Genomic DNA, 14,345 nt, shown 5'->3' on the forward strand with positions numbered 1-14,345 from the left:
TGAGCTTCTAAAGAGGAACCAACTTGTACATCACACGCTATTAGCCATACTATACACAATTTACATGTAGCAGAAACTAACCTCATCAACTATCCATTGGTCCGTTTTAAGTGGCCAAAAAGAACTGTTGTATATTTTAAAGCTCAACACTATTGCTTTATAAGGCCTCAACATGTCGACATAAGTTGTATGTAAAGGTATGTTGCTACCATTGCACACTTTCCTTCCATTTCGGAAATATTGTAGGGGCCAGTAAAGTTGTGCTCCAAATTTCACATTGCAATGATAAATCAATACTGAAAAAATTATAGTACCGTCAACAGTGAAATATTTAGATAGTCTACGCAATCCAAGCTTCTGGAATTTACTGAAACCATCAGGATACACATTACGGCATATATAATCCAGAGCTCTTGATACTTAGTGGCATCCATTTCTATGGAAAATTAAGATAAATTGGAAAAAAAGTTAAAAGAAAAGCATTATAGATGTAAAGAACACATTTTACATGCTCACATTCAAGTATAAAGACATAAATAACTATAAAGGTGTGTGAATATTCAATTAGTAAAAGAACTGTCACCCTGTCTTCACAGCTCAATACGCCCACAAAGTTTAAGCGAGGGAAACAGAGTACAGTCCATACAAAGAGACGGGTAAGGCCTGCCAAATGGATGCAGTTTGAAAACATGACAGTTTAACAAACGGTGCTGAGGCACTGCAGTGCCAGGCCTGATATTTATATTTAGGGTTACTTGTGTGGGTGGCACAATTACTGCTGCAGCCCTACTAGTAGCATTTGCATGAGCAGCCCTGGTATACATAGTATACATACCTATCAAGACTAACATCAATCATGGACAAACAATTACCATTACACTTTCAAAAGGGAGCAATTGCACTTAAAGACTGATCATGAAGGGGTGAAGTGTCTGAAACATCTATTTTGGCGAAGCATGTCATAAAAAGATGTAGGATAGAGGGAAAAATGGTTAGGGAACCTAAGCTAAATAAAGGGCCAGTACAACACCATAGTGACAAGGTTAGAAATCCAGCAATTATGCAGCCAAGAGACAGAATAAAAAACAGGCCACACTGAGGGACAAACAGAAAAGAGTAAGAAAATTAAGAAGACCAACAGGTCATAACCATGCAGGGGTCACGGTGAGGCACTACAAACAGTTTTCCCAGATTTACATACTACCTTTGAGCACAGGAGTGGGGTCCCACAAGTGCACAAATAGGTATTAATTATCATCAATTAAGACTTTGATAGTCTCAGGAGGCAAAACGTTTGTTGGCCAACTAGACCACATAAAAAAAACAACTATAGGTCAGGTGAGGTAGCAAGATATAGTAAAAGTCACTGGAGGAATAAAAGGGAGCAATTATGATGATTAGGAGGGAGTACATACGTTGAAACACAAAGCATGTGGCATAGAACAAAAAGGCAACACAGATATTCATGCACATACAATTTATAAGACACAGAAGATTATGATCATTTACGCACGATTAATAAGAATAGAGGTCTGGGAAGGACACGTGAGGCAACATTAAATATTAAATGTCACAGGAGGATTTGAAGGGAGTACATACGAGGAAGTACAAAGAACGTGGCGCAGAACAATAAAGCAAAACAAAGGTGGGAGGGCCACGTGTCGCTGTAAAAAATAATATCATGCACGCACAATTTATAAGAATAAAGGCCAAAGCATGTGACACACTTCAAAAATACAACACACAAATTCATGCACACTCAATTTGTAAGAAAGGAGGCCTGGGAGGGCCCCGTAACACATAAGGAAATATTACAATCATAAATGCAAGATCAATAAGAATAGAGGCCTGGGAAGGCCATGTGAGGCAGTAATAAATATTAAAAGTCATGGGAGAATTGGGAGAGAACAAATACGATGAAGCACAAAGCACATGGCGCACAAAAATAAAGCAAAACAGAGCTGGGAGGGCCATGTGTCGCAGTAAAAAAAGAATACTATCATGCATGCACAATTAATAATAGAGGCCAAACCATGTGACATTACCACAGAAATACAACAGAAATTCATAGATACACAAAAGATGCATGGCAGCTGGGCCTGGGTTAAGGATGGGACTGCCTGAGGGGAGGGGCTGGGCTGCTGGGTCTGGCGTGGACTGGGCCTGGAGCGGAGGCTGATGGTGTGACGGCTTCTCCTACCTTTGCTTCTGTCCTCTCTTGTCTTGTATTCAAAGGCTGGGCTTTGGATGCTCCTGGGGCTGGGCTGGGTGCAGGCGCCGCCGCGCCTATGGTGGCCTGGCTGGGCGGCAGCAGCAGTGACACCACGACGAGTGTCACGAGTCCTCCTCCGCTCCAGCAAACAGTTTGTAGTACAATCTAGACGAGAGTCTGTCTGTTACTGCAGCACAGACAGACAAAAGAGAGTGTGGTTACGTCAGTGCCCGCTTTATATGGGAACCGCGAGGGCTGACCAAACAATGCCCAGGGCCGTCATTGGTAGCATTTTTGCGCGCTACAAGAATGACGGCCCTGGGGGACCTCCCATTGGCTAATTTATTGGCTTGCAGGCTTAGTAATAGCAAGAAAGCTAGGTGGTGACATCTGGGGAGTGTGGGTGGGCGTTCAGCGCGCATGTGCAAGTGTGAGTGTGTGCACCAACCATTAACAACAGAGAGAGACGGGCAGGGTTATCATGTGCGCAGTGGCAGGCCCATAATCGGACCTCCAATGAGTTACCACTTGTAAGCACTCTCGTAGCGCGCGCTGTGCTCCGATTTGACACTAAGAGGGTGTGATTTGTATCACGCCACAGTATCCTCTTGGTGGCGCCCGCCCAGGTCAGTATATTGCGCACATACACTACAATGTAGCCCAAAAACTAGCCCACCGCTAGGGATGGGTTTTTTCCGCACAACTGGGAAAAAAGTTGCTCAATTGTGCGGGGAAATAGCGCAATCTGGCAACCTTGTCTAGAAGGATGAGAGGTTACTTAAAAGTTTACTTGTTCAACGATGGGAGGTTACTTAATACTTAGGATGACAGTCATTGGTTAATCAATATGTACAAGGGTTTCAGAGCTGTGATTGGTCAAACAGGATGTCAGATTGATGGACGGCGCACAGTGCCTTTTCTAAAAAATACACGTATGTGAACAATGAGAGTGAACCGTTGTGGTACACACCCAGACGAGGGGCAGATATGGAGCCTGCGCACACAACATCCACCGAAACATGCAGGCAGAACGCATGCGTAAAGTGTAGGGGGTACACAGCTAAATAGGGTACACAGTTCGATAGAACACCATCTCCCCCCCCGGTCTCCAAAGTTTCTATTGAGCCCCAGGGGATGGGGTCCCCGGGGATAATAAAAATTTGTGATAGGGGCTATTTTGTTTTTACGGTATAATTTTAATGCGTGTACAGGGTACTGTACAAACGTGCATGACGTGACGCGGAAGCGCCAATGCGCCACGAAACGTTGAGACGTATTCGGAACGTATGCGCAGAGAACGATTAGGTGTACAAAGGTCGGTACGATCACTGAAGGTGTACTGTACAATTATAAAAAAAACAAAAAGGAAATATATAGAGTTTAATTTTAATATATTAAAAAAACTAAATAAATAAAAAAATATTTTATGAATTTTGTTTTTATTATTTTACGATAAAAATATGTTATGTAACTTAAAAAGTAAAATAACTAAAAATAATTATTATAAAAATATAGGAAATTAGTATAAAAAGAAGTAAATATAAAAATTAATACATTTAAAAACTATCATTATCATTTACAAAACCTGTGAAATTCACTGAAAAAACCCTAGGTTTCAGCCACGTTATAGTTAGGAATTAGCATTTAAAAAAACTTGCAAATTCACTGAAAAATACATTGGTTTAACACATGTTATAGGTAGAAGTTAGCATTTAAAAAAACCTTAGAAATTCACTGAAAAACCATAGGTTTCACACATGTTATAGTTAGCTGGACATTTCACTCATACAAAACCATTGAAATTCCCCCATTATAGTTAGTTCAGCTAACTATAACTTGTGCACCCGCAATGCACTGCTGATGACGTCATATATTACATCACTCCTGACATGGTCAGTGACATCACTCTACATCACTGATGATATCTCAAATGACATCACTGATGACATCATCCTTGTGAAAAAGTGGCACACCTCCTCTCACCCTAATATAACCTTTGATACACACATTGAAAAATAGAAACTAAAATTTTCAAAACAATGGAGATACCAATACTAGTTAGAATAACGTATTCAGTAATTCCAAAATCTACATACACATCCACTCATTCACCAACAATTCTATACAGTCACTCATACATGTACTCACTCATCATATGTACTCATACACCTACACATCCTGTTACACACCTACACTCATACATAGAGTTACTCACACACATACTCACACATGCAAATTAAGTTTCAAACATCCATTTGCTTGCATATACAGCTATGTACACACCACTACACTTATTTCTACAGAAATGTACACATACTTACTCTCTTAAACAATCACTTATAGAAACACATACTTATTTATACAGGAACTCTTCCAATCTCTCACTCTCATATATACTCACTTATATACATCAATACTCACATATACTAGTTCAAAACATGTACTTACTCATAAAGACACTATTGAGACAGTCATTTACTCACTAACACACCTACCTATACACACACTCATCCACCCATACAGTCCTGCACACATGCTGTCTTCAAAACACATACCAACAGTAAGTCACTCATTCATGCATCTATGTGCTAAGTAATATCCCCTACCAAACCATACAGACACTCAGACACTCTTACTGATAATCAAAAAACCAACTAATAACCTACATAGACGCTCATGTAGCTACTCACCAACCCATGCAGCCACTTATTCACAAAGTGTGAGACTAATACAGATATTTACATATTTAAACATTACTCACTAACCAATGTATTCACTAAGATACAATTAATCAGTCAGTTATACAATCAATTTTACAAAGCAATTGATCCATTTAGACACCTATATACCCATTTATTCTTCCATCGACCTTGAGATATACATATATAAAACATATTTAAATAAAAAAAACACACATTCACTGGATAATGTCATCAGTGATGTCATTTGAGATGTCATCAGTGATGTTATCAGTGATATCACTGACCATGTCATGAGTGATGTTATGTGACGTCATCAGCAGTGCATTGCGGGCACGCGAGTTATAGTTAGCTGAACTAACTATAACAGGGGAATGTCAATGGTTTTGTATGAGTGAAATGTCCAGCTAACTATAACATGTGTGAAACCTATGTTTTTTCAGTGAATTTGCAAGTGTAGTTTAAATGCTAATTCCTAACTATAACATGGCTGAAACCTATGTTTTTTTTCCTGTGAATATATATATATATATATATATATATATATATATATATATATATATATATATATATATATATATATATATATATTCACTGAAAAAACCATAGGTTATAGACCATATATAGTTAGGGATTAGCATTTACAAAACCTTATTTTACTCGCACAAAACCATTGAAATTCCCATATATAGTTAGTTGCACTAACTATATATCGCGCACCCGCAATCCACTGCTGATGATGTCACATATTACATCATTCATGACATGGTCAGTGACATCACTGATGACATCACTGATGACATCTCAAATGACATCACTGATGACATCACTGATGACATCACTGATGACATCTCATTTGACATTACTTATCACATCACTGATGACATCATTCATGTGATAATACGATGAACCTCGTCAGACTCTAATATAACATTATATACACTCAGTAAACAGACACTCACAGACTGTCACTCATCTATGGAGTTACTTACACACCTAGTCAGTCATGCAAAGAATCAATCACACCTCCATTTCCTCAACTATACAGTTATACACACCTTACTTATTCAAACATATACTAACACATATTTACTCTCTTATACAATCCCTGATACAAGTTCACAATGATCCATACAGCCACTCACACAATCACTGGCTCTTATGCACAGATTTTTATATATGTCAACTCTCACATGTACTGTGTTTTACATATGTACTTACTTTGACATGTAGCACTGAGATATCCATTCACTCACCAATACACTCATGCACACAGTCAACCGCCCATACAGCTGTTTCCACATGCACTTTTGAACCCATACATCTAGTGAATCAACTGATCACACATCTATGCACAGAGTCATACACCTCCCAGCCACCCACACACACACTCAGTCTCCCATACAAATACTTGGGCAACCAATCAATAACCCATATAGTTACTCATATAGCTACTGATCAACACATGCAGCAGTTTACAGAACAGCAGACATAATGATGCACAAATTAAGACAGTTTAGTCACTAACCCATGCACTCAGTGAGACACATTTAATCACTCACTCATACAGTCAGTCATGCACCTACTAAATTCTTCATCCAGACACTTATACATCCACTCATTCTTCAATATGTAAGACACATTTTAACTTTACAGAAACATACAGTCACTGGATGATGTCATCAGTGATGTCATCAGTGATGTCATTTGAGATGTCATCAGTGATGTCATCAGTGATGTCACTGACCATGTCATGAATGATGTAATATGTGACATCATCAGCAGTGGATTGCGGGTGCGCGATATATAGTTAGTGCATCTAACTATATATGGGAATTTCAATGGTTTTGTGCGAGTAAAATAAGGTTTTGTAAATGCTAATCCCTAACTATATATGGTCTATAACCTATGGTTTTTTCAGTGAATTTTCAAGGTTTTGTAAATGCTAATTCCTAACTATATATGGTCTATAACCTATGGTTTTTTCAGTGAATTTCATTGGTTTTTTAAAAGCTAATATCTGTAGCTGTAAAATGTATTCTTCTTTAAATCCAAAAATATATTTTATATGTTTATTAATAATTTTTTTTTTTAATATTTTTTTTCTTCGCTCCCGGTTCGCGAACCGGGAAGATTCCCGTTAGCTCATCTTGATGCCGCGACCTAGTCCGCGAACCGGTAAACGATCCGTTTGCGCAACTGCCGCGTTAGAAATCAACATTGTGACGCGTCGCGGAAGCGTGACGTATCACGTTGTCGCGTAATGCGTCTTATGATGCGCCGCGTTAGCGCTCCCGGAAGTGCTCCGGACCGCGAACCAGAAGCGATCCGGGGCGCGGCGCGCACCGCGTAACGTGAGCGGAACAGGTCATGTGACTTGTTTATAAAACTTTTCATTGGTTCATTTCACTTTTGGTTTCCAAATGATGTAAGACTAGGTCATATGACCTAAAAATAACACTTTTCATTGGTTTAGAACTTTTGCTTTTCCCAAATGATGAAAACCCCTCCTTCTTTCCTCACTCTGACTTTCATCTTGGTGAGAGAAAGACCCTTTTTCATAGTTGAGCAATGGCTTCAGTAGTTGCTTCAGCTGGTGCACCCCCACAACCACCTTCACCTCCTCATGGGAAGAGAGGACCACCACCCCAGTTCATCACCAACACAGAGGAGGAAGAGGATGAACTAGAGGAAGAGGAGACAGAAGGACCACAGTTCTTACAAGAGGTGCCCCGTGTTTCCCATCGGAAAACCAGTTTCATTTGGCAGTTTTTTTCACTCCCTCGAGGGCAGAAGAAAGTAAATGCTAAGTATGTCACCTGCCTCATTTGTAAAGACAAGTTATCAAGAGGCACTGATAAAAAGTATAACTTTGGGAACTATACCATGCATCGGCATATGAGCAGGTGGCATCCATTGAACTACAGCCGTGCAGAGTTGCGTGACCTGCAGGATAATCCAACAACAACTCCTGTGGCCAGGTCAACTTCGCAAATATCGTTGACAGGAGCAGAGGCACGGGAAACCGTGCCAAACATTCAGCAGAACTTTTTACATATGAAATTAACCTGTTTGTATTGCGGTGCATTGCTTTCATGTGGTAACATGAGCATATCGTTAATGAACGTTGCTTATGAAAATCATAATTGCCCTAACCGCCCCAGACAGTCATTTTTTTTTGCTCCTGTTGAGCCCTTTTCAATGCCTGTTTTTTGTTGTTTCTCCTCCATCAAAAACAAAAAAACCGCATAAAACTGTTCAAAAAATACAAAAAAACAAAAAATTTTCAAAAAAAACAAAAAACAAAACAACAAAAACATTAAAAAAAAAGTTCTTTTCAGAACTACCTCCCCTTTCAAATAAAATTGCTAGAATGTTTAGCACTCTGGCAAGCTCTATTTCTTTTGGTTCGCTTCCCCGTTCGCTGCCCGGTTCGCGAACTAGGAGCGAACCAAAACATTTTTAAAAAAAAAAAAGAAGAGTAAGTATAAGGGAAGTAAACAGAGAGTAATGTTAAAAGAAAGACAGCTATAGGGAGTAAACCAGAGATACTGTTTAATAGATCTATTTACCGAAGAAAAGATGGAAGAGGGTATAATTGCGAAAAACAAAATGGATAAGGAAGTGAAAGAAAAAAAAGAGAGTAGAACAATAACAAAGAAGAGTTTCTTGGAGAATGTGAGTGAATGTTCAAAATAAGATTAAAACATGTGGAATAACAGAGAGAAAAAATAGAAAACAGAAAAGAAAAAATAACAGAAAAAGATTAATTGAAACAGCAAAGAAATGTAAATAACATAGAGCCATATCATCAAAATAGGCAATAAAAGTTTTGCAGCTTTTATCAGCAGAAATATGTCGCCAAAGCATTCTAATTAGCTTGATACATATGGCCCCAAGTGAGGCCTGTCTTGCAACATGGAGCATCTTTTTCATCACTGCTGCATCGGTTTCATGTGGCACGGTTTTAAAACAGCATGACACATTTGCCTAGATGCATCAATTTGTAATTTTGACGCCTCATAACAAATCTTTTGCACCGCCACTGCGTCACAAAACTGACGCACAGTGGCGCAAAAGAGGCATACACATCATAAATCTGTCCCTAACATTTTAAATTTTAATTCAGGATGACGATAAGGTGTAGTCTCTCCAGAGGTTTGTTTAAGGTGAGGCCTACTCAGGGTTGCAGATCAATTTTACGCTTGTGGAAGAATACAGAGGAGATAATACATGTGAAGGCCTACCAATGAAGTAAGTCATGTCCACTTATTACATCATTCATGACATGGTCAGTGACATCATCAGCAGTGGATTGCGGGTAGAAAGAGTAGAAAACATTTACCTTATAATTCTTGTTAACTTTTTCAGTTCTTTTTTCATACTTTCAATCTGTGAAAGAGAGAACAAACATTTCAAAAATATTAAAACATGTATTTAAAAATTAGAAAAGACAAGGGAAAAGGTTCAAGAACAAACAGTTTTTCAACAACTTTGACATTTACAGAAGCCTCTGCTTCTCTACGTCCCCTACACAATCCTAAAGATATATATATTAAACAAACAGTATATTGATGCTGATGAAGTGAGGCCTATTTTGGAACATGGTGCATCTTTTGCACTGCTGATGTCTCACAATAGTGATGCAATAGCAGCGCAAAAGAGATGTAAATCCATCATAAAATTGTGTCTAACATTTTAAATGATTGTTTCAGGATGCAAATAAGATGTGTCCTTTCAAGAGGTTTCTTTGAGGTGAGGCCTATTCAGTTTTTAAAAAAAACAGTACCCAGAAGTGCAGCACTGTAAGCATTAACTTTGACACTTACAGAAGCCTCAGTGTCTCCATATCTACCTCACATTTCTAAATGTATATCATAAGTACAAAAAGTAGAACATTAATTATACATGTTAAATGGTTTATTTTTGCTGTTCTCAGAATGTATCAAATTTCACTTAAATCAGTGACTTGAAGGTATTCATCATGTAACAGCGGGGAAAAAAAACACAATCAAAATGATTGTGTTTAAAAAACCCATACAACATAAGAAATCTGAATTCCAAACTCCTTAAAATTAACTTACTTTCCATAACGTCGAAGGATGTCCTATGAACAGCGTACACTCTGTTGTGCTATAAATATTTTCAGCCCGCCACTTTCTGAAAGAAAACCTCCATCGTTTTGAAAAATATGTTACATACAATAAAAGACTTCTCACATTCTACCACATGTTTCCACTTGGCCAAATCATGTTGCAGCGATTTACAACTCTTGTAATTCTTGTAATCAAATCCCGTCATTTTCTATTTTCGCAACTTTCAAAAAGAAAACATTTAAGATTACTTTCACAATCCTGGACTACTAATATCTTACCCTTCTTGCTCACTCATGTTCTACTTTTCCTATGACACTGATACTGATTACTATGAATCAGACTTACTTGCATCAGGTTTATATAGTTTGATTTTTAAAATGACATTATAATTAAAAGTTTTGGACCAATAATCTAGACAGCATTGCAGACTTACATTCCCTCTACTTCATGAACCTTTTGCAATTCCTCAGAGGAAATCCCGAGATTCTTTCCTTAAAATTTTGGTTTTAAAAACACCAGGTAAGAATTTTTAAGGTCAAACGGCAATTTTTTTTTGAAAGTTACAACAGAATCGTTGCAGAATGACCAGCCGTTTCTAGACTTTAAATAAGCTGTGTAATGTCCTGATGTTGTTGAAGGACCATCGTGATAGATAATTGCTACAGTTACAAAAGTCCTTCCTGATATTGACAGCTGAGAAGCAACAAAATGTTTTATTAAAGTTGACAATTTTGATCCATCAGGCCTACATCGTTGGATCATTAAAATGACATACTGGCCATATCTTCGTATAAATAATGTTGACATCATTTCAGATTTACATTGGCTACACTCCATGTTGTGATCAGCTGCATTTACTAACTTATTAAAGGAGACTGATTTACTGTCTGGCAAAGTTAAATATATAAATCTTTCTGAGTCTACACTAGTAGTACTTGATACCATACAGTTCTCGCAGTCATGCTGCCATTGATAAGAAAGCCCAAACAGGTGATCTACATCTACACCCTCATCTTGCAATACATCAAGCATATACATTAAAAACTCCTGACAATCCTGCTGATTATTTTCAGAGAAGTCTGTTTGACCTGAACATTCAACTAACAGATAACGAACTTCAGACACACTTTCTACTTTTGTTCGATCAGTGCTACATTTCTCTAACACAGAATTCAACAAACAGCATAAACTTTGTTCCGAATTGAACACAATCTGTTCTTTTAAAGTCTCTAGTGAAAAGAGAACATTAACCACTACATTTGCATAGCAGTTGACACCAGAACTGTTTTCAAATTGAAAACCGACAACATCTTCAACAGAATCCGTTTTCTTTCTGCTTACAATTTTCGGTTCATCGACTTTTTGGCTTTTTGCTACAACCTCCCTACTATTAGTGATATTTCTTCGTTTACGGCCTACCACACGTTTCTCAAACAAAGGATATTGAGGCAAATGTGGCGCATACTCTCTTCTTAACCTATTGTATTCCATAACACAATCTAGATCCGCACAAATGTTTGTGACATCACAATCAATCAAGTACAATCCCGATAAAGTTCTAACTCGTGACAATGCCACATATGCCATACCCTCTTTGAACACAGAACTGCCAATATTCACCAATGCACTATCTACACTTAAACCTTGCGATTTATGGATTGTCACCGCATATGCCAAGCAAACAGGAAACTGTTTACGGCGAACATATAAGTCTTTAACAAGCAAAAACCTAGCAGAACAACGACCAATTAGCTGTACTTCCTCAATGCCATCAAATTTAATTTTTAAAAATTCAATACCATCTCTACTTCTGTATTTCTCAAAATCAACAACATTACCCATTGATCCATTTACCAGACCTCTTTCAACATGTAAATTCCTTCTCAAAATGATTCGGCAATTTAAACACACATTCAAAGTCTTTTCAAAACCCGCTGTTTTAGATATAGTCTTCTCTAATGAATCCAATTTTGATTTCAAATTCTCAGACAAAATAATTGTTGATCCCATATGCTCTATTCTGTCAATAGCCTCAAGTTTCACAATCTCTTGCTTTTCTAAATTCAACATTTTGTTGTTGAAGATGGCACATTCTGCAAGAGTTGGCATGAAACATATTCCGGATTTCTTCTCAGTAATTTTCTGAAAAATATTCTCAGGCACAACGTCTTGTTCTGGATATAAATTTGACAGTAATCGTGCATTTAAAGCTTCTTTCCCATGCTCGGTCACTTTTCCAATTCTAATATCTTGTAGAATATTCTTGTAATCTTCATCCTTTGCCTGACGCATATTTTCATGCAGTTCAGCATAATTGAAGTTTAACCATATATTGACGTTGCCAATGCTCCCTAGGCACTTCCTGGTATCTTCATGCGTGAGTATTTTGAACACAGGTTGTCCTTTTACTGGTGTCAGCTCCAGAAGATCTCCGAAAACAATGATGTGTTTGCCACCAAATAACACATCATACTCAGTTTTAAGAACTTCTTGCATTCTCAAATGCACAAAGGCAAGCATGACATTGGAAACCATGCTTACTTCATCAATGATAAGAAGTTTCATTTTCCTCAAGACTCTTGAAACTTCACAACAAGCATCCCCAGATAACTTGTGGTATTGTAATTTGTTGTCATGCTCCACTGGCAGCATCAGTAGACGATGCAAAGTAATACCTTTAATGTTATGTGCTGCCAGTCCAGTAGGAGCGGTAACAACACAAGACAGCGATGACTCAGTCCTTTCCTGCAAATAACAAGAAATTGCTTTAATAAGGAAACTTTTTCCAGTTCCCGCTTCTCCACTCACGTACAGTCGGACAGGCTTCAACGACGTACATGAGCACTCTTTCTTCTCATGACTTAATCCATGATCAATTTGCTTGGTAACTTCGTCATATATTTTCCTCTGCTCAACGTTGAGTTGTTTTTCCAAGTCTTCTAAGTTAACCGCATCCTCCTGAGCATGTGCCATGGCTCTTTCCACTTCATTCATAGCAGTGGCAGCTTCATTTTCGATAATAGGTCCTCCTAGTGGATCCTGACTCAATGAAACAGAACTCTGACTGTCCTGAGAACTGTCTCTGGCAATCTCGGCTGCAATCGTTGCTTCCTGCTCAATTTCCAAAGTCAACATTTCTTGATATTTGGGAAAAGCAGGACATTCTATGGTCTCCTTAGCAGCAGTGAAAGAGTCTTCGTAACAGAGGAAATCTCCAAGCAGTTCCTCTTCTGCACACCAAGGCTTGAAAAGTTGCAAAAGTGCTAAATAGAAAAACTCCTTTTTTTCTGGAGATTCGCCACTCAATTTTCGATGGTTTACTAATTGGCATTTTCTTTGCTTGACCAGACATCCCTCACTTCCAATTGCAGCATACACTCCTTTCTCAATATCTTCTTTGATGTTCCTCTTGAATATATAATTTTGTAGAACCTCATATAGACAAACATTCTCAAGGTGACTGCTTCGATTTGGATAATATGTATCCAACATGTTGGTCTTCAAAATGTCGGTACTGTTTGGTTCCTTTTCCGCCAAATACTCAATTTCCCGGACAGGTTTTAGAACTCGATTTCGCGTTGCAGCAAGACCAAGACTCGCCCAAACGATACTCCTGGATTTGGCATAGAGACTTGCTGAAGACAACCGGTCAGAACATTCGTAAGCTCCGATTTCTCGATGCGACAACATCTTCAGACTGAAACTGTACAACTTCTTGCTGAGGCTCTTTTCATGGGAAATGTCCTCCCACATATCCTTCAATTCTGTCTTTTCTTTTTTGGTGATGTAAGATGTCACATACCGAGCCACAGCCATACAGTTGTCAGCCACAAACTGTATATCCATGTTAGCATTCCACATGGACAAAATCACTGGGTTGTAGTCGTTGATGTACTTGGACTCTTCGTTCCTTTTCAAATTGTATGTATTTTGGGGTGATTTCCTCGTCACATTATGTCGCAGAGAAGACATCAAACTGTTCACTCTTCCTTTAGAAATCACCGGTCGTGGAAAGTTGAAACGACATTTGGTGTAGAACTTGTCCTTTTTTCTGAATTTACGACGACAGTACTTTCCACAACGATGGCTTTGGAAACGTAGAACTTGTTCTCTTAGGCTTTTCTTCTCCGTTGCGTTTGGAACAGCACACGTAGAATACTGTTTTAGGAAATTCATCACTAAGTCATCCGGATCTGTTCCAAATTTAGGTGCATCCTTGATCCACAGCAACATATGTATATGAGGAGCACCTCTTGCTTGGTACTCCTTTCTTCAGAAGAAATCCAACACCTCTCCAAGAGGTGGATTCTTCTTATTTGTGATGAAAGACATCATAGC

Source organism: Lissotriton vulgaris, chromosome 5, assembly GCF_964263255.1.
Source record: "Lissotriton vulgaris chromosome 5, aLisVul1.2, whole genome shotgun sequence".
NCBI classification, from domain to species: domain Eukaryota; kingdom Metazoa; phylum Chordata; class Amphibia; order Caudata; family Salamandridae; genus Lissotriton; species Lissotriton vulgaris.